Source organism: Dermacentor andersoni, chromosome 1 (genome assembly GCF_023375885.2).
Source record: "Dermacentor andersoni chromosome 1, qqDerAnde1_hic_scaffold, whole genome shotgun sequence".
NCBI lineage: Eukaryota > Metazoa > Arthropoda > Arachnida > Ixodida > Ixodidae > Dermacentor > Dermacentor andersoni.
In genome coordinates, this window is record NC_092814.1 from 322,396,019 (window position 1) to 322,417,806 (window position 21,788).

The following is a 21,788-nucleotide window of genomic DNA, read 5'->3' on the forward strand; positions in this document are numbered from 1 at the left end:
GAACATACGACAACTGCACCCATGAAGCGATACCGAACTCACTTGAGGCTGTTAGAGTTGGTGGCCGGATATATAAATGGATTCGGGACTATTTGACTGAGACGCATTTTTTCTCACAGACTGAAGACGGCCCAACTTCAGACCATTACTTCTGCCGTGGTGTGCCGCAGGGTGGAGTGTTGAGCCCTATTTTGTTCAACCTCGTCCTGGTAGGACTAGCGGATTACCTACCGCAGACAGTTCATGTCTCAATATACGCCGACGACATTTGCATCTGGACCTCTGCGGTGACTCGCCCTCAGCTAAGAGCCAGGCTTCAGCGGGCGGCAACCATGACGGCGTCTTATCTCCGAGAACAAGGACTCAGTGTGTCTACTGAAAAGTGCGCATTACTTGGTTTTACGCGCAAACAAATGTCATTGTATCCTGTTTCCATCAATGGTCAAGCTGTATCCTATGTTAAGACGCATCGCTTTCTGGGCGTCATCATTGGCCGAAACCTCTCGTGGAGCCCTCACTGCGTCTTTCTGAATAAGAAGTTAGTCGCCATTGCTCAGGTCTTCAAATTTCTCTCCGGGAAAAACTGGGGTACACCACTCCATTCTATGTTGCAGCTGTACAGGGTTTTGTTTCTCGGACTCCTACGTTACAGCCTACCAGTGTTGTCAAATGCATGCAAGACGAACTTTCGCGCCTTGGAGAGCATACAAGGTCAACCCCTACTCACGTGTTTAGGGCTACCTCGGTGCACCTCAACAGCAGCAACAATCGCCATCGCGGGAGACCATATAATCCAGACACATGTTGCTGTCGACTCTCAGAGTGCACATTCGGCATCTGTCAAGGATCCCCGACCATCATTTGTCTTCCCTACCAGCCAAGAGACCTCAAGCGACCTTTTCACGAGTGATTAGCGCTCATCAAGAGTGCATACCGGCATCTTTTACACCGGCGACGAAGCCTTCCTCTCCCCTGTGGTGCCTGCGACAGCCTCAAGTGAATTTTGCTATTCCTGGAATTACAAAAAAGTCCAATCATCCAGCGCCAGCTCTGAAGCAACTTACGCTCCTATTACTGCACCCGATGTATCATGACCACATTCATGTATATATACTGATGGTTCGACCTCACCTACCAGCTCAACTGCCGCCTTCGTCTTTCCAGCCAAGAACGTTACAGTTAAATTAAAATTGTCGCACACGACTACACCTACCACGGCAGAACTTGCAGCTCTCTATGCCGCTATGAATTGCGTCAACGAAGAGCCATCAGAGAAAGGCAGCCCTTCAAAGCATCAAGTCTTCATTACGTCACAGAACTTACGAGCAGATGACATCTGATATCAGGGAAGTGCACCACCGTGCTCTGGAAAGAAGACACCACATTATATTTCAGTCGCTTCCTGCTCACTGTGGCATCGTCGGCAACAACCTAGCTGACAAGGCTGCCCGGTGTGCCCACAGAGATACCAAGACGCGTCCAACACCTTTGGCGAGGTCGGATGCTGCCAGAGAACTTCGCCTACTTGCACGCAAGAAGTCACAAGATCTCTGGATTTCAAGTGCCTTCAATTGCAGATTACGTAAACTGGACCCCACGCTACGGCTACAACTGCCATCTAGCCTTTCCCACGGCGAAACAACCTTGTTGTGTCGCTTGTGGCTGGGAGTGGCGTTCACGAACGCATACTCCTACCGTATGGGAATAGCCGAGAGCCCGATGTGCGACTTCTGTGGGTGCGAGGAGACCATCGAGCACCTATTGTGTACCTGCCCTCGCTACGATGTCCAACGCCTCTCTCTGCGAGCAACTTTACGCCGACTGGACTCGAGACCGTTCACTAAGTCAAAGATACTCGGACCGTGGCTACACCCGTCACTGGCTCGAAAAGCGATTCGTGCACTAGTGCAGTACTTGAAGTGCACCGGCTTAAGAGACCGTTTATAGTGTCCTTGTGTATGGTGTCCCTCCCACACGTACATAGTGCTTACTCTCTCCCTTTCTTCCTCTGTCTATTCCCCTTTCCCCCACCCCCAGTGTAGGGTAGCAAAGCGGATGCTCTTCTGGTTGACCTCCCTGCCTTTCCTACCCTTGTTTTCTTTCTCTCTCTCTCTCAGGCGCCAAACAACTTCCAATATTTCCACCAAAAATGAATAAAACGTGCTTGTGAGTGTGCTGCCATCGGTGTTAATTAATTAGATGGTCTGAATGCACTCAAGCTGTCAATGGGATCACGTGTTCACCGAGTCGACAGACAAAAAAAAAAGAAAAACACGATGACAAACGCACCCGCTGGCAAACGCAAGAAGGGTAAAAGAAGAGCTCATTAACACCAACATCCACAACGCACGACCGCCCCACCCTCGACCGCAGCGCCCCTTCACAGACCGGAGTCAAACTGCGTCCGCTTTAAGATAGAGAGTTCTGGAAGTGAAAATGTTTACATTATATATATTCCCGAATTGCTTAACGTGCCCAAATTTCCCCCTGGAAGTCATGGCACTTGAAGAAGAAAAAGTAAAAGATTACGGTTTCTTTAGCATGCGGCAAAGAGGATGAAAGCGAAAGCCTGCGCGCTCGCAAGAGATTCATTAAATTACTTGAACATTGTCATTCGAATGCGTTGCTACTTTCTTTTATTACTTGCATTATGTTATCTCGCTTTTCGCTGTTGCTCTTTTACGGTCACCTAGGCATCGCCACTGTTTCTGCGTGGTTAAAGGCACGCTAGAACGGCCGTGGCAAGTCTATGAAGACCATTGGGATACACACGCTGGTTCCCTGGATGATTTTTTAGCACTTTAATGGACGAAGGTAGCTACATAGGCTTTTATACATTATTTTAGCGCAGAATGACGGACACGGAAAGGCAAATTAGACAGACAGCGCTAACCTTATACGGCAGATATATGTCCAATTGACGCAGACGTACTGATACTCCCCAAAACCTCACAAGACGCGTGTACATTGCTCGCCTGGCATGTACAAAACCGTGAAAACCACACGCAGACACCTTTGTGGCTACACTGCTTAATTAGAAGGGTGTCCGCTCAACGCGAAGAAAGGTGATTGAACTCTTTGTTTTTATTATTGATAAAGAAATACTGGCACATGCTCTTGAATTTTGATGCCATAGCGCCGGACGGTCCAATTTTCGACCCATGAACCATTTAAGGTTTACGCCTTAATAACGGCATTTCATATGAACGGTTTTTAACCGGAAAGGGGGGGGTTAAACTGCCTTGATCATTTGCTGCGAAGACAGCGCGAGTTATCAGGATGCCTCTTCTAGCGTTAAAATATAAGCACTTTAGCGTCCAGGTAGTGGCGCGCGCTATCATCTCCTTATTTTTTTTCAGATGAGCTCTATGACTATCTTCTAGTTTACAAAGAGCCAAACGTCTTATTTGTTCCCTTTCCTCATCGGCACTGACTGCGCATGCGCTTTAATTTCGCGTTCTCCTGTCACAAAATAGACGCTAGTGCTCAGAAAGCACCGCATCAGTCTGAAGAAAGTAACAGTGGACACACGCATCCTGCGTTTACCTTCGGCGACGAAGCAACGCCGAGCGCAAGCCAGGAATTCTTCGAGGGCGCTTCATGGACTTCCGACTGTTGCACTACGTGAGTCTTGCCGCTTGTAAAATTTCTAGATGTATATTGCCCCGTAGGTATGACCCGGAACGCAGACGTTGATAGCTATAGATTTGTTCTTACTTCAAAGCAGGCCTTTGACAGACAAATTCAGCCTGCGCACGTGGGCGACATTCCTAGCTTTTTTCGCGCGTCGATGCGTGGGTGATGCCAAAATATTGTCACGGTAAGCACAGCTGCGGCTGTTTGTCCTTAAGGTCCAAAGGAATGTCACTGCGGGAAGCAAGTACTTCTATCGAAGAACATGTTTGTCGCTCGTGTTTGGTCACCGCGTCGCATACCTCTTCCGGTGGCCCAGTGGCTATGGCATTGCACTGCCGAGTTCGAGGTCACCCCTGATGTTCCTGGAGCAACGGCCTATCATCGCTGATGGTGAAATGCAAAAACACACACGGGTCTACGTGCCAGTTATAGAAACCTAGGCAGTGAAGCATACCTTAGTTCATGTCAGGCTTTTCGAATGCTGCTCACCGTGACATTTTAAAGGCATATTTTTCCGATGGTCCGCTTTGAGCTAAATAAACGTCCTTCACAAAAACACGTGCGAAAAATTGGCAGGCGGGAGCCGCGGAGCTAGCAAAACCGGAGCAAATCATGTACGTCCGACGTACCTTTAGATTCTGAGATTCGCGTACGTCCGACGTACATTTCGACACTGCGATCATCACATGGCCCTTCAGTGCCCACTGCATCACCTGACTTGCCGTGCTGGCAGCCAGAGTGGTAGCGTAAACTAGCGTATGGGCATGGCCAGTGCGCCGCCACAATACACCATTCCGGCACTATAGAGACAAACGCATACAAAACAAGCAAATAAACTACTCCTCTGTAGTCCGGCGGGCGATTCCTGAAATTCCATCGCGTACTAGGTGACTGTCTCGGACGACTCATTCGCTCCTTTACGAGAGTTTCTTTTGCGCATAACCTAAAAACTATTGCGCACCGTTCACTCGTGCTGCACATCGCGTGACTGTCAGCTCGGTGATGTCTCTTCCTTTTATACCTGAAGGGAAACTTAAGTATATTTAAGTTCTATATCAGCTTTTAAAGCACACACTTCGGCAACGTTTTTTCTGCTACAGTAAAGAAGTCGCCAATAAGAATGATTTTCGGTATACAACTGCAGAAGCCCGTCCCTTCATTTGCGTTTACTTTTTTCTGAGGCTTATGTCTGCAATTGCGGCTTGTTCATGCCCCGTAGCTCAACTTAATTTTTCCGAGAGGCAGCTGTGAACGAAAATTGAAAGAACACATTTTTGTTGTAATGCAGTGATATGGGCTTGTTGGTATGATATCGTGAGGCTTATAGCGCGTGAAAAGACAAAAACGAAAGGAAGACGTGACACGCACATGTCACGTCTTCCTTTCAACTTTGCCTTTTCACGCGCTATAAGCCTCACATTTTTCTCACATATGCTTAATTTCAACTGTCTGCGTACTTCTCTTTTCAAGCGCTCAAAATGCGTCTTCCCTAAGAGGCAACTATCGGTTCACTGTTATTCTGTGGAAGCCATGTTGCTCGTAATTTTAATTATTTATAAGATTGATTCCTCATGGCGCCGATCACGATTCGTATTGAAATTGTTTTGAAAATCCTAATACCACCGAGGCGATTGCGAATCCAATCAGCCGCGGAAGGAGCATCTCTTTTTATTACAACCCTGCTTTGAATCAAAGCATGCAAGAAGTTCATGCACCCTCTTCTTTTGAGCCTCATCCTATTTCATAGAACCAATAGATAAAAATCTTCCGGTTAGCCTATTCGGAAATTATCATTGCGGTTTTCCTCCATGAGTTATTGGCTCCACGAAAACTTGAAAACCGAACACATATAGCTAGCTACAAAGCACTAATCAGAACCGTTGTAAGTGAACAAAAACATAGGTTCTAAACTAATATAAACTAAACTTGATTTGCATGTTCATGTAAGTCAAAGAGACTTTTCCACTACGATCGATGACCGCTCCTCACTCCACGTATTACACAGGGTTCGCCTTGTGCCAGCCAGAAGTGAGCATAGGGATAAATTAAACATTACATGTATCACGTTCATTAACAAAATAGCGGTTGGCTTGTTCCAAATTGTGCTTTCACAAAACTTTATGCAGATATTTGCTTCCTTATCTGTAAGCAAAGAGCCCGATACTTATACATATGTCCAATTCTAGGATTTATGACTACTCCTTCGAAGACCTGTGGAACGCGTTGAAAAGCCACAAACATGCCACGGACGTCACTGGTATGTACGGCATGGCCTTCGACTATCAATACCTCTTGCGAAGGCCCTTGACAACCCTCAAAGGAAAGAACATTTACATGGGACACAACACGTGTGCATTTACTGCACAAAAGGACACAATTTTCGCGCGTCACCGTGTTACCGTATCAACAGCCCTAATGCGAATTCACAGGATAGCTGATTGGGAAAATTGGTGCCCTAAAGTCATACAGCGTTAAAGCCATACCTGGACGACACAACTGACAAGGACATAGTTTTACAAATATCTAGCTCCGCCCCCCCCCTAAAAAAAAAATATCACAGCTCTGTAAAACTGCATGTGCTAGAGCACCTAAGGCGGCCAATATTGTTTCATGAATTTTTAACTTACAGAACTTTTGAATGTTTGTGAGCGCTTTGCAAGTCCTACCCACAACATAGTATTATATTCCAGAGCACTGCATATATCATTTCCTCTATTTTAGGTATATTATTAAAGGTTGTTTCTAAAACTGTTTTACCCTTTTATCGCTCAATTACATCTGAAAGCTTGATATTGCTCACCTTTTAGAAATTCTACAATGTTGAAAAATATTTATAAAAACATCCGCAGCCAAAACAAAACTTCGTTTGCTCCAGTCACTAAATTTGAACATTTTCCTTTACGTGCAACAGACCTCAGCAAATTTAGTGCAATGGTTACCGCGTGCCGAGCTAAACTTTAATTTTCTGCGCTACTACGGAGCTTCACTATAACGAGAACGCGGCCTTTATGGTTATGGCAAGTTGGGTAAGTGCAAAACCTTGCTTACTGAAGTTTGCATATTTTCCATTGACACCTAAGTAAAGCCTGAAATATGCTTATTGCTGGAAATGTAGAGCCAAGATTTCACTCCGATTTCAGACACAAAAAAATTTTCAGGACGTTTTAGCTTTGCCTGTAAGAGTAGAAAGCAGTACCATTCAAAGATCCCTGGCAGCTTCTCGCGCTTCCCGGTAACTGCAGCTTTTGTAATCGTAATGTTTACCAGGAAACGCTGGCGGCAAACGCTATGCACGAAAGCGAGCTTTCTGGTAGAAACGCCGCTTATTACGTGGGCCGCCGATTCTCGGTGGCGAGCGCCATCTGGATGGTTTTGCACGGAGCCGGGCACGCCACTCTAGGAGTGGTAGAAACGCTGTGAAATGGGTTTTTCTTTGAGTTCCCGCGTAAAAGAATGTTTTCTTGTACATTCAAATTACAATTTGATGCTATCACGTGTATAGGTTGTGTGTAAGTCGTACTTTACTACGTTTCTGACGCATTTTACTTCAATTCATCTAGTTCAGTAGCGCATTTGCGCCACGTGGATGGCCTGCGTATTTCGGTATGCGTGATTCGGAATGATTTTTTGCTCACAAGACAGTCAACGCCTGCGCCGGACGCAGACAGCGAATTTTCTGCGACACGAGGCCCGTAACGTTCTCACGTTAGAAATGCGTGCTGTTGTCCTTAGCACGGAACACTATCGTGTTGTATTCTAGAGTAGTAAATATAGCACATATTTTCGGGGAAATCCAACGTCGCATAATTTCCGTCACGCACGTCCCTTTCGTCACGTGTATTGAAGGCATATTTCCTGAAAGAGCACTGCATAGGGAAGCACTGAAGTCAGGTTACCCTATCACTAAACCTCAACTAAATCTTCGTGGGTTTTTTTTTTCAGCACGAAATATTGACGCTCGTTGAATGACCTTTGCACAGTGGCGAGCTAACGCCTCTGTTAATCTCTCAGGCCATACACGTGTCACTGAAAACGGAATCACCAGTTCCCCACCTATGGTGTCCAGCAGCAGCATCAATCACGCACAGCCCAGTACAAGCCGCGCTGGCATAGAGGAAGCATCGACCATTCCGGAAAACATTGCTAGGTGAGCTCACGTTTGGAAAAATTTCTTTGCATAAAGCAAATCACAGACGGTGCGTAATGCTGCCCGTGGTGCAACTATGCCTCCACTGTCGAACTTTTCCTATGGAGGAGAGCTCTGATGCGTGAAACGCGCACAATATCAAACGTTATTCTAAACACGGGGTATGGTGGAGGTAGTGCTAACATGCTTGTCATGCTCAGCACTCTTGCAAGTTTGTCAAATACATACGTACTACATCATATTCGTTTGCAAAGATAGTAAACAGAAAGGCGTCCGTTTAAAGACAAAATTAAATTAAATTAGATTATGGGGCTTAGGTGCCAAAACCACTTTCGGAATATGAGGCACGCCGTAGTGGACGACTCCGGAAATTTCGATCACCTGGGGTTCTTTAACCTGCGTCTAAATCTAAGTACATAGGTGTTTTCGCATTTCGTCCCCATCTAAATCCGGCCGCTAAGCAACCACGGCGGGCGTCTAAAGCAATCGAGCAATGGAGTGACAGGCCATATTGCTTAATTGACGTTCATTTCAGAGTGCAGCGATAACTATTTGACTTTCTATGATTCGACTATATGCCACATGCTCAAATATGGTACTGCTTTGTTGTGACTTTCGCTGACCAAGGTGACCTATGATCCTGGAGGCATGATGACTGTATGACGCTAACGCAATGATGACGTAATAAAAAGCAATGATACTACTAGGTCGCCGGTTTCAATGCCGGCCACGGCGGCCGCATTTCGATGGGGCGAAATGCGAAAACACCCGTGTAGTCAGATTTAGGTGCACGTTAAAGAACCCCAGTGGTGGTAACAACTTTATTAACAATCCGGCAAATTCGTGGCCTGGGCCTAGGCCGCCCCCGAGGAGGTCCGGAGATCCTGTCTCCTCGCCGCCTCACGGGCTTGCTGGATGGCCCATAGTTGATTTTCGAGGTTTGAGCTGCGCAACGCGGCCGTCCATCGCGCCGCAGCTTCATCTGGGGAAACTGCATTTTCTTCGCATATAACGTCACATTCCCAGAGAATGTGTCTAAGAGTTGCGTGAGCCCTGCTGCATAGCTTGCAGTTATCATCTGAGTAGACGTCCGGATATATCCTCCTGAGATGGACGGGGTTGGGGAAGGTCTTTGTTTGTAGCTGCCGCCAGTCTACCGCTTGGGCCCTGTCGAGTTTGGGGTTAGGGGGCGGATAAACCCGCCTTGAGTTTTGATAAAATTTTGTACTATCACAATATCTGGTCATTCTGTCCCTCTCTGTCCATGCCTCCGTTGGATTTCCAACCCCAAGAGAGGTTCCTTCTTCGCGGGCGCGGAACGTGAGACCTCGCGCTACGCGGTTGACCTCCTCGTTGAGGTTGGGTACGGGGGTGTCGGGGGACGTGTGAGCCGGGAACCATATAATGTGTCGTTCCTCCGTCTCCTTGGAGGTGACATAGTTCGCGTTGGCTTTGAGTATAGCCTCAGCCTTCGGCGAAATTCTGCCTTGTGCATAGTTTCTGACCGCCGTCTGCGAGTCACTGATTACGTATCTACAACTGGAGTTGAAAATTTTCGGAGTTCCCCATTACGGCATGCCTCATAATCAGGTCGGGGTTGTGGCACGCAAAACCTCATAACTTAATTTTAATTTTAAGGAATGATATTGATGTAATGGAAAAGTCGTACAATGGCGACAGCATCACGACAATTACAGGCGCATTCTTAAGTCATGATGATGGTATAAAAGGACTACGTCACGACGACGGTAAAGCAACCGCTTGAAAAAGCGACAGTGACGACGACCGAACAGGCATAGGCGGCATGATGACTACACCGTAATGACAACGAATGCATGATTGCGTCTTTGTGACGACGATGCAGTGACAACGATGACGTGACAACGACGGCATAATCCCGATGCGATGGCGACAGCATAACTGCCGCGGAATACCGAACAAAAATGACCTCGATACATCAACGAGGGTGGTGTGACTGCATGACGACAATGAGATTACGACACTGAAGTGATGACAGCGGCGGCTGCTGTGAATCGCGTCCCCGCGTCACCCACGCGCTGCCTCTCGCGATATGCCATTTAGCGAGGCAGTCGCGCCGCACTTGGCTCCGTTTGCAACATGCCACACGAGACACTGTCCGCAACTGCCAATATATGGCGAAATGAAAACACGTATAGATCTGCGCTCAAATAAGGCAATAGGAAGTATCATAATAGTCGGTGCAATTTTTTTGTAAGATAAATAAAGAGTTTAGTTTTGTATATGTTGTTCTACCCTGGACAAGTAACCAGACCTTTTATGTCGCATTAAGGTCGACATTGATCGTGAGAATTCTGCCTAAATGTTGATTTATATATTTCTTCAGATAAAATTTCTGTATTCTTTATGAAAATGGTAAATATTTGCCTAATTTTATCGATTCATCGTATGTGGCTTATTTACCTCGTTTTGCTTAAGTGCATATTGCGACATAAGTACCACATAAACCAGTAAAGTTAATGAGCAAAACGAGAACAAGGTGAAAGCAGGAGCCTACGTTTCGAAAAGTGGACTTGTCTACTCCCGCCTTCCCCGTGTTTTCCAGTAGAGTTAAGGGCTTACAAAGTAAAATAACATGGCTTGAATCACCGCACATATTTGGCTGAGTCGCGTCAACAAAAGTAGCAGAATAAATGCTTATACACAAAACTAATTCCGAAACAGCGCCAGAGGTGCACACAGAGAAACGAAACTAGAAGTACTAGCTAGAAATATTCGTTATTTTAATGGAGAAAAGCAAGTATGTGCCACCAAAGCAAAAGAAATAAATTAATGTACAAGTTATCTGTGTTACCGTAAAGCAGATTGCAATCAGTGTTGAAATAAATATTTGTAGAATGAGATTAAAGAAGCAGAAACATCCCTTTTCGGCATATGTCATCCACAGTTCGTTTAAAGATGAACGTATTTTGCTTGTCAGCGCACGCAGTGTATGATGCAATAGATTATGTGCAAGTCGGTTGTTTTTTGTGCTGTATAGGAGCGGTAAATTGTACGTATGTGTGTCCGTGTTAACCAACTTGCTACAAAGCTACCGGAGACATTAAAGTCCGGAAACTTAAACATAAGCCCGGCGGAGGAAAAGCCCCAGTTTGGTTTAACACGATTGCTTGTCGTATTGTCTATTACCTAAGTGCGACCGATGTATATTCAAGAGAAAACAAACTGCTGGGCAAGCTGACCCTTTTCCCGCTCGGGGTAGTTTGGGCAATGAAGCCACTTCTGGTATTATTTTTAAGGTTTCTTTTACCACTCAAATTTAGGTTACAAGGCTCCGAATCGTTTTTAAAAAAAGCAAACTTCCGTGACTTTACACTACAGTGATCACGAAAGGGAAAGTCACGATATGCTGCGGTACCCTTTACCATTTGTAAAAAATTGCAGTAGTACGTCGCGTTTCAGCTACGCTCATACTGTGCAGTCTACCCATCATCGGACATATTTAAGGCGGAAAGCCTTTGATCTATGTTTCGAGGTCGGCTTGTGATTGCACAGAAAATCGCAGTGCTCGTGCGACTGCTCGCTCTTTCGTCGTCGTCTTCTTCCACATCACTGCCACATCGACGCCGCTAATCATGCCAAAGAAGACACAGTTAATTATTGCAGAGTTAATTACCACACTCGAACTCGCGACTTTTCATAGGAGTCGAACCTACGATATTTTGTGTTAATTGTGGGAAATATTACTAAGGCACAGTTAATTAAGGTAGCTTTAATTAGAGCGCTCGAACCCACGACCTTCATTGGGAAAACGAAGCAATAAGAAGCAACAATGCATTCGAATAAAAATGTCAAGTAATATGATCGCGCTCTCTTGAGCGCGCAGGCTTTCACGTCCACCATCTATGGCGTATGCTAAAGTAAATACCCTTAAAAATTACCCTTAAACGTAATTGCTCTATGAAGTGCGGAGTGGGCAGCAGCGTAATTTGATTAACGACAACAGTACTCGTCGTGCTGGGCATAAAACACAATATGCCACTTTGGAGCAATCACATAAAGCTATCCCCAATGTGAGGGGTCTGACATAGCTACGGCTACGCATGGCGCATGAGCGTTAATTACCGAACAATTGAGCCAAGATCGAAGCACTTGTAGTTCTGTATTGCTACGGGTTATAGAAGACAGCTCTGCAGTTCGTGGGCCACAGAACAATGCGAGCGCCACTCGTCAGGGGATAAGAACTACCTGCTTCATTTCAACTGAGCCAGAGAGCGCCACAGCCGTGAGCAGAGTTGTATCATCTGGCAATCGTAAGCTAGTTGGCCGTAACTTAGCTTGCATACCTCCTGCACTTCCGCTATTGCTTACACGAGAAACCAGCTCTTACCAGCAAGATGTGCACTTCAGTTTGAGAGGATCATGAAAGAAAAGTCGCGATATCATCCGATAATTGTACATTTTTGTTTTTGTTGATGTAAGTGAGGGATAGTTTGGGTAGATCATTCGCCGGAAAGATAGCAAGGTTTATTCGGGCGCCCCCGCTAGCGTTCAAAAATTTGCAGCTTCGCGTCAAGCTAGTGGCGGGCTCAAACGTCTCGTTTTTTTCCAGCCGAGTGGTATTTTAATCTAAATCCCGAAGTGACAAAAGTTTTATTAGTTTCCGTTCTTTCTTGGCATTGAGTGCGCATGCGCGGTGATTCAACATTGCGCATTCGTGAATACACGCCAGTTAGACGGCATCGAAACATCAGGCATGGCTGATGAAAGAAGCTACGAATACACGCCTCCTGAGTTTAGTATGACGGACGAGGAAACTGCAAGTACAAGCTGTGACGGTACCTCGAGGGCTTCATCTACTTTGGGCGCCTACACAACGTGAGTTTTACTTGTTTTGCTTGGTAATTTTTCATTCAATGCAGTTACCCTTAGACACGACCTATATAATTGGCTTGTATATCTGTACATTAGTTCGCACCTAAAACAGGTCGTTTTGACAGCCAACTTGAGCTTTTAAATCGGAGGTTTTCTTAGATCTAGACGCGTCGATGAATGGGCGGTGCGAAGATATTGCCATGTTCAGGGCAAAGTTAGCTGTTTAGCGGTCGGGATAAGATTTCTCAGAACATGAAGTGAACCTACTTAAAGAAGAAAATATTTTTCGTATATGTATAATTATCATCACTGTACACCCGCCACAGGATCGTGTAGCTCGAAGTGCCCGATTCAATCCCAGCTGCGACAGCCGAATTTCGATGAAAGGACACTGCTAGAAAGCCGGTGTTTGCATTTATGTGATTGTTACAGAAGCTACGGTGGTGAAAATTGATGTTCAGTCCACTACTGTTTTATGCGTTTTATCAAATCGTCGCTCTTGCACGAAAAACCTCGGAATTAGTTTTAATAAGAGATTTGTGTGCCGAGCCGTAGGTGTTTTCTAGATGACTCGTCAGAGTCCACTATAGTGCTGTTATTTGTCAATTAAAAAGAAACTGACCGATTGAGTACTGCCCACACAAAAATTTATTTTTTGAAAACATAATCCCTGTGGATGAAACGCCACAAGTTGGTTTAAAACGATTGCTCTTCCATTTCCATGCGTTGAATAATGGCAACAAATAATCATTACAGAGAAAACACTTTTCCCGCTTGCAGTTGTTTGGCCGATGATGATATTTCTTTTTATTTTTAATGTTTGGACAAGTGAAGTTTAAATTACTGAGTTTTCAATTGTTTTCTTTTTCAAAGAGCAAACTGGGGCGACCTTGTGCCACACCGATAAATCTGTGGAAAGTCGTGGTATTCTACAGAACATTTTACCATTTGTGAACAAATGCAGTAGCACGTCACATTTCAGCTGTTTTCTTGCTAAACATTGTATCGTTATTCAGATAATTTTCATGACGTTCTCACAACAAACTTTATCCTTCAAAGAATTCTGAGATAGTCTCCGGCGAGTGACATAGAAGCAAACTTAGCATCGCTTGAAAACAAACATTTTTAAACCCTATTCTATTTCATCATGGCTTCATTCGAACTCGTAATTTTTTTCCTACGGGTTCAAAGTCTTATTTGGCTGGGAGAAAGAAATCTGCTTGTATTCTTCAGAGCAAGAGATTTGAGCCCATAATTTCAAACAATACAAATAATACGACCTATTACTCATAGCTGCCGGATCCGTGAGTCATCATTACAATCGGCGTGAAAACGCCACATTCACCACGGCGATGCCGAATGACATCAGGCAAGGTACAAATGGGAATTTTTCAAATATTAGCGCAGGTCTGTGTCATAATTGCAGAAACCATCTGCGCAGTTTCGTTGTTATATTTGAAACTTATATATTGATGCAAAGAATGTGTTCAATGCATCAACATTTTATTCCGAAATTATTGCTAGGATTCAGTCAAAGTGGCAGGGGAGCAAACTACATAGGACCCGTTGTAAGTACTCCAGCAGTTAAACTGACAGTGTTCGTGCAAGCGAAGGTGCCGTTTCGACTGTGGTGGATGAGTGCGTGCACAGTATGGTGCCCGACTGCGCCGTTCGTCCTATGCCAGCCAGCATATTCAGTCTTTGAGGACAACGAACTATTGCAAGTAGCCCGATTACAAAACACGACTTTACTTCTTGTGATCATTGTTTTAATAAAACATAAATTGAACCATTTTTGTCGCAGCTAGTAATTGTCTGAATAATACTTTATTAATTGGAGCATTTCTGATGACGCCTGGAAGTACCAGTGGAACACACAGCTCACGCCGATAACCGACGGGACTTACAACGTCGACGGTACGTAGGCGATGGTCATTTGCCACCAGTGGAACTTGCGGAGGCAGTTCATAACGAACACATGAGATAGCCCCTACGGTTACCGGGGCAACGGTACATTTATTGGGCAGAAGGATGCACTTTACCAGCACCGTCAAGACGGTTTCCGCATGAGCCAGTTTATAACTGTCCTTATTGAGAAATTTGCCTTTATCTGAATATATGCAAATTGATACATAACTTATGCAGTAGAAGCTTTTGAATGAATAGATTTTTGTATCGGTTGTCAGGTAAAGGACCCTCCTAGATGATAGGGGCAGAAGCCGAGACTGTGCATTCCACGCAGCGAATAATTCGCTCGCAAATGGAATCATCGCTTGACCATTGGTCTACAATTTTATTCGCCAAGCAGAATCGCAGTCGGTTCGTCTTTCTAACATCGTTATGTTTCCCTCAAACCGATCAAGCTCGTTGACATAGCAAGTGCTTTGGTTCGAATGCAGATTAAGACGTGCAATTAGGGCGGCGTTTCAGATGTCTTTACGGGAGGGTCGTAACGGTACTGCCACGTTTTTTTCCCCAGTGCGATAATTGCTCACGTGTAGCAGGTTAGGATCAGCCAACGTGTCCCGTTTCGGCCGACTGCAGATGTCACAGCATGCAATTTGGGGCACCCAGAAATATTTTACAATTAAGCCCTTGGTCACTTCATAACAAGCTAGCCAAGCCACAGCCACGACATAAACAACGTTAACAATAAATTAAAATGTAAGGCAAGGATCCACAAAATTGTATGCTAGTTGTTTCCGCTCTGTTGCCTTAAACCTTTACCAAATAACCCAACTATACGCTTCTCAAACAACATTATTCGTGTTGACAGAGTAACAATCTTAACACCCAACGATTTCCAATGGGTATGCCACTACTTCAGAAGTGTAACGCTTTGTAAACAAGAAAATCTGTCCCATGTTGAAACACCGGCCTTTCAAACTGAATGTTCTTTTTTGTAAGGCGATTAGCATTCCTTGCAAACATGAAGCATCATTCGTTCTGCCAGTATCTATGCAACCACTTTCTCAGGCCTGACGAACGTTGCGGCTTTACCGGTGCGACTGATAAAATTGACGATGCCAGACAATGAAGATTAGTTTCTTAAATTACGCTTATGCAATCACACTAGTTCCTCCGAAGTAAAAAATGATGAAACTCAAATCATTTGCTCCGGTGGTTGGAAATCCGCTTTTAAACTTTTCTGTGGCGTACGAAGGCGCAGAGACTCAGGCATGTGGGTGTAACAATGCCATAAACATTCTTAGCTAACTTCCTTCCACCCCCTTTATGTTCTAAATGAAGGTGTATTCTACGATGCGGCGTGTCCCTGCAGTTTTAATGCTAATTGCAGTAGCGTCGATGGTCATCCTGAGGAAGTCTCTCCTTTAATTTTTGCTTTTTCCTACTGTCACATTTTCCTTTCAATTTCACGCGATTTCTCCACAGTTGTAGGGAACATGTGCGCCTAGCTACAATACTTGCAGCGCTATCCATACAGTTCACATTTTAACGCGCTTTGACGCTTTCCGTTTCATAGCTCAGTGGCATTGCCCCGTGAATTAGCACTTCTGCATTTCTTTCCAAGCTGATCTGGTGTCTGCAATATGATTCTCAGATGTGGGCATTAAGCAATCTTTTTGATAGTTGTAGTATAGTCTGTTGATAGCCTACAGAGGAACATTGGCGAGGACACCCGTTTTGGCGTTCTTAATGAGCTGCTAAACATGCAGTGCTTACAGCTGGTGCTTAGGAACTTGAGCTACCGGAGTCACCAAATAGGTCTGGGATAATCAGTTTCTGAAAGGTGAGTAGATCGTTGGATGACGCACCTATCTGTTATAGAAGTTTTTTAAATTAAGGGCAAACATCAAACAAAAATTTAAATTCCCTCGGTAGAAATGCCTCTTCTCACTTTGTCGTCGTCTGCGTCTGGCTATGTCTGCTGCTCGTAATGTATTAACAATAAGCAAGAACTTCGTGAGGCATCTAATGTGCTTGTTACTGGATATTATAGCAAATATATTGGGCCAGCGGTTCCATGCACGAAAACCGACATGTCGTTTTTCACTTTGAGCACTGTCGTGGTAATGCTCGCGCTTTGAGAGAAAACGTGATAATCTTCAGAAGAATCCAATAGTGCACAATCTTTATCGTGCTCGGCTTCCTCATCGCCACGAAGTTCTTGCATGAATTCAAGAATGTTGCAGAAAGAAAAGGAACCACCTACGGAAGAACAACAGTAAAGTTTTCCTACTACTAAAAGCTTCTTGCCTTGCACCATAAGCATGAAATATCCATTTCAAATAAATTGGCCCATTACTACTGCGAATGAACACTTTTACTGTACTTTTGTCATACAGGTGTCACTGACAACGGGAGCACAAGTTACCAGCACCTGGGGTCCATCAGCAGCATCGATAACACAAGGCCCAGCACAAGCCTCGCTGGCATGGTGGAAGCATCCGCCAATTTTGAAGACTACACCACGTAAGTTCACATTTAGAAAAGTTCCATTGCAAAGCAACTCAGAGACAAGAATAGCTACCCATGTAACAATATGCCTCTATTCGGTATGTTCTCCTTGGGAGGGCTAGCTCTGATGGCTGAAACAGGTACTGCATAAGCAGTTTTGAGTGTTCGGCCCACGCAGCCTGCCCTGACATACTTCATGGTTGCAACAGCGCCACCGGACCCGCGCAGATTTACAAGGAGGGAACACCACAGGGCACTGTGGGCACCCCATGCCGCAACCCCGAAACTACACAAGCTCACCCGATTTCCCATCCGGTTAACAAGCTGCAATGTGCGGTACACTAGCAAGTTTGTAACCTTCTTACTCAATCCCAATTATGGAATATGTGAAGATTGTGAGGGGAACATACTCATCTAAGGCTCGTAAAATGAAACAAGGTTATGTCCAAGTTTACCGAGGCAATACAGCAAGGATGCGCCGGCAGTAAGCAGAGTCTTCGAAGTTATTCTGAAGTCGACCACTATAGCATGCCTTATAATCGGATCACGGTTTCAGCACGTAAAAACCCAGATTGTAGGTTTTATATCGTCGCGTGTTTTCAGAGGACCGGCGACGTTCGATGAGGAGCGCTGGCCCTCAACGCTTGCAGCGTTCGTTAATTCATAGACAAAAATGCTGTGGGCCACGGAAACAAAAATGAGAGAAATACAGGCTATTTATATTGCATCAACGATGATTTCAATGAGCGTTGTAATGCATACTTGCACAACGAGACGATAAGAAGCAAAAAAAAAAATTGTGCGTGAAAATACCTAAATATTTGGCGTATTTCTGCTGGCTGCGACTGGGGGATATATAGGTGCGCGTCGGCAGCTCGATGCCTGTGGCAAGAACGGTGTGCAGTTCGAATTTGAGTTTAATTTTAAGTGACTTCGTACAAACGCAGCAGGAAATTTTGAGCACTGAAGAGTTTCTTTGTATTCAATATGTAGGGCTTGAATTAAGACGTATGATGTCCGACAGGAAGTCAGTCCAGCTATACTTGTTAGAAATCGCGCGAATAGTTCGCCTTTGTAACATTTTCAATTATTAAGGTGAAAGCCTTAAGTGGCTCGTTGCAATGGCTCATACCCGCAAAAAGCGGCAGTGATAGATATTTCCTTGTGATTGAGACAGACAGACAAACAGACAAAGAACTTTATTAATGGTCCTGAGGAACCGGCGTTAGGGTACCTCCCTTTTCAGGGAGTTCCCGTAGCCGTCGCGGGCCGCACCCACATCGGGGTCGGAAGATCATGGTCCTCCGCCCTGTCGCAGGCCCTCTGGACAGCCCGTAGCTGTTCTGAGAGGTCGCCACTCTTAAGGGCTGCCTCCCAGTCGGTTAGAGTGCTTAGCGATGAGCTGCGTAACGCAGGGCATTGCCAGAGCATATGGGATAAGCAGCAGTACGCCTCCCCACAGTCTGGACAGTGGGGTTCTACATTAGGCGCGAAGTGACTGAATCGGCCCCTGGAAGGAAATGACCCCGTTTGAAGCATGCGAAACGCCGACGATTGTGGTCTATTAAGTTTATGGTGTGGTAGTGAAAAGGCCCGCCGAGCAAGTTGATAATGTGCCAAGATTTCATGGAAGGTGAGAAGCGAATCCCGGTGCAGTCCGAAGTCGCCGCCCGTGAGTCCACCTGAACCGCCGCGGAGTGCAAGACCTCGCGCACAGTCATGGGCCAACTCATTGGCATAACAAACTCAGAGTGCACATTGATTCCCATATGGGCCGGGAACCATTTGATGCTATGAAAACCAGCAGCCCCCTCGCTGCCGAGGATGGCCGCCGCCTCCTTTGAGATCGAGCCGGAGGCGAAAGCTCGGGCTGCAGATCTGGAGTCTGTAAAGATATTGGGACGTAGAGGGCCCTTCAGTGCTATAGCTATATCAACCTGCTCGGCTACTGTTGCAGAAACCTTCCGCACGGATGCTGAGTTAACGAGAGTGCCATTGGAGTCAACCGATACTACGGCATAGTGATCAGAGCGCTCGTACTGGGCGGCGTCAACGAAACATGCCAGATTCGGAGTGGCCGCAGCCGCTTTCAACACGGAACGAGCCCTGGCTACCCGGCGCCCTACATTGTATTGAGGGTGGACGTTACGTGGCATGGGATCTACCTTGAACGTGTCTCGGACCATGGGTGATAGGGTCACGTTGCGCTCCGTGATTTCCTGGTGACCGCATCCAACGGATTCGAGGATACGTCTCCCCGCTCGCGATGATGAGAGTCGTATTATTTGGCTACTCGTTGGGCCTCGATCACCTCTGATAGGGTGTTGTGCATGCCTAGTTGCATGAGACGCGTGGTGCTGGTAGTGAGTGGTAAACCCAGCACGCGCTTGATGTTTTTGCGCATGAGGGCGTCGATTTTGGCCTCCTCCCGTTTAGACCAGCGCAACGCGGAGGCTACATAATTAACGTGGCTCATCAGAAACGCGTGGTTGAGTCTGAATAGATTGCTCTTGCTTAAACCCCCTCTGCGGTTCGAGACCCTGAGGATAAGCCGAAGCATATTCTCCGTCTTGGAAGTAATGCGGGCTATAGCCTGTGAGTTGCCCCCGCGAGATTCCAGCAAGAGTCCGAGGACCCTGATGGTATCCACTCTGTGGATTTGTTGTCCATCCCTCGTATAGAGGGCTATGGGAACTTGATCTAAGGGTGTGGAGCACCTAACCCCCCGTCGGGTGGGCCTATACAATAGAAGTTCGGACTTGGTTGGTGACAGACTCGGGCGCGTGTCTAGTAGGAAGTGTTCTGTGATGTCGAGCGCCTCTTGGAGCGCACTCTCAACTGCAGCGTCAGACCCTCCCATGCACCACACGGTAATATCATCCGCGTAGAGGGCGTGACCCGTTCCTCTTACTGTGGCCAGTCTGTCCGGGAGGACCTTCATGGCGATGTTAAACAGTAGGGGAGAGATGACCGCCCCTTGCGGGGTGCCTCTCGCTCCCAATGTAAATTCCTTGGATTTGATTTGCCCTATTTTGACAGTGGCCTTGCGATCCCTGAGGAAGGAGCTAACGTACGCATGGAATTGTGGCCCCAGGCCCAGATCCGAGATGGCGTTATGCACGAACCGGTGCGAGATGTTGTCAAAAGCCTTGGACAAGTCTCGAGAAAGGATGCCCCGAGTGTCTCTAGTGTCGACATCAATGATTTGCCTCTTTATAAGTAAGATGACGTCCTGTGTGGAGAGTGCCGGCCGAAAGCCGACCATGTTGTGAGAGAATAACTCACTATTTTCTATATGCCTAGATATACGGTTGCGAATGACATGTTCGGCCACCTTACCCACGCAGGACGTGAGCGAGATGGGCGAGAGAGAGAGAGAGAGAACAACTTTAGCGAAAATGCCTGCAGAGTCGGTTAGGCTCCCTCCACGCAGGGAGGAAAAGCTTTTACCGCGACGCGGCCACTACGTCATGAAAAGAATGGCTCAGTGGCCTATGCATGGATGCGGGGCAATAGTAGCGATCATAAAACAAAGAAATACAAAAATTAAAATACCAAGAAAGGGAAAAACAACAAAAAATAAACAGAAACAATATCATCAGGAATGATTCATGCCCGTGTAAGCAAGCGAACATGTAATCGCCGAATATATACCAAGAAAACAAAGATAGAACGAACGAGCGAACGATCGAGTGAGCAAACGGTGGAAAGAAAGAGAGCCAATAAAAACAAGAACGAAAGGATCTTTAGGTATTGCGTTAGGTTCTAGCATATGACTTCGAGAAGAACGTTCTACAGAGGCAAACATTTACTTCATACTGCGGCTCATTAGGTCTCGCAAAAAGTCTGGCCTGTCCGATCGTGCAACTTTAGACACTAGCATCTGTGCAACAGGCTTTCGTTTTCAGGTTTTAGAAGACTGCAGCATGCTGCCGAACTTTCTACGCTTCTTAGCACACAAAGCGTTCTAAACAATTCCCCGACGAATACCATAGCCCATAATGCAACACTTAAGCGCAGCTTTACACGTGTGCTCATTTCTCGATATACTGAGGCAAAAATTTTGACACATATAGCTGAGCTCAAGAGCGATGGCTTTTATAAATGACTGGTTGAATGATCCAGAGTAATCGCTGGTCCTGCTTCTGTCTTGCTTGCAACTCGCACGAAGATAGTTCTTAACTTCCAGTTAAGCATCACAGACGACCAAAAGCACCAGTGTTCAATTTATGCCAATGTAGAGTCCAATTGTAGCGCTAAATATCAATAAAACGACTTAGCGCTCGAATTGACCGAGTCGCCTTACCATTAACGCGAGATTTAGTTTGTCAACCTCTAAATTCGCAAAAGGTGTTTTTGTCGTATTATAACAAGAGTCGGCCATATTGAGCTGCTTTGTCTGTATATTTGCAGGAATGCTACTGAAACAGGAGGAATGGAACAGCAAAAGTCCTACTGTGCGAGAGCTTGGAATCAATCGTCTGTGAAGAATTCAAAACACAAATGTGAAACATGTGGCAAATTTATAAGCAGGTCTGATCATCTATCTGCACATTACCGCACGCATACCGGCGAGAAACCATTCAAATGTGAAACATGCAAGCTATCATTCGCGGACAGGTCAAATTTTCGTCGGCATCAACGAATTCACAGAGGCGTGAAACCCCATTTCTGCGAAATATGTACTAAACCATTCAAAAGGAAAGCGGATCTCAGGAATCATCTCAAGTCG

The 21,788-nt window shown here is 45.8% G+C and overlaps 1 long non-coding RNA gene across 1 annotated transcript; it reads left to right on the forward strand.

Moving 5' to 3' along the window:
* The first annotated feature begins 3,378 nt into the window (after positions 1 to 3,378).
* Positions 3,379 to 21,567, forward strand: LOC129381330 (uncharacterized). Its single transcript, XR_011892298.1, has 5 exons — positions 3,379 to 3,624; positions 5,823 to 5,893; positions 7,648 to 7,783; positions 16,945 to 17,071; positions 21,470 to 21,567. It is a non-coding gene; the product is annotated as an uncharacterized lncRNA (long non-coding RNA).
* Positions 21,568 to 21,788: the final 221 nt, after the last annotated feature.